Consider the following 279-nt stretch of genomic DNA (forward strand, 5'->3'; position numbering starts at 1 on the left):
ATGGTTTGAATTTCACTACAGACGTTCTTCCGTTCCACCACGAAGCTACAGGTGGGAGGGTGGGCGGGCAAATGGCTGTGCGGAGCGACTCCGTCCGCAGTGTTGGCACATAGTAGGCGGCCAGAACAGTGTGCGGCTGCTGCGAGTGGGTGGCACATCCTGGGAACGTCTGGCTCTGCATTTGCAGCAACGGCGGAAAAGGCTAGTGCAAAAAGAGGGACTTTCCAAGACCCACGGGGTCAGGAGAGGAGTTTGCGGAACGGAACGTCTCGGAGGTGG

This window comes from Echinops telfairi, unplaced genomic scaffold (genome assembly GCF_000313985.2).
Source record: "Echinops telfairi isolate 266 unplaced genomic scaffold, ASM31398v2 ScPeMD7_7457;HRSCAF=8495, whole genome shotgun sequence".
Classification (NCBI taxonomy): Eukaryota; Metazoa; Chordata; class Mammalia; order Afrosoricida; family Tenrecidae; genus Echinops; species Echinops telfairi.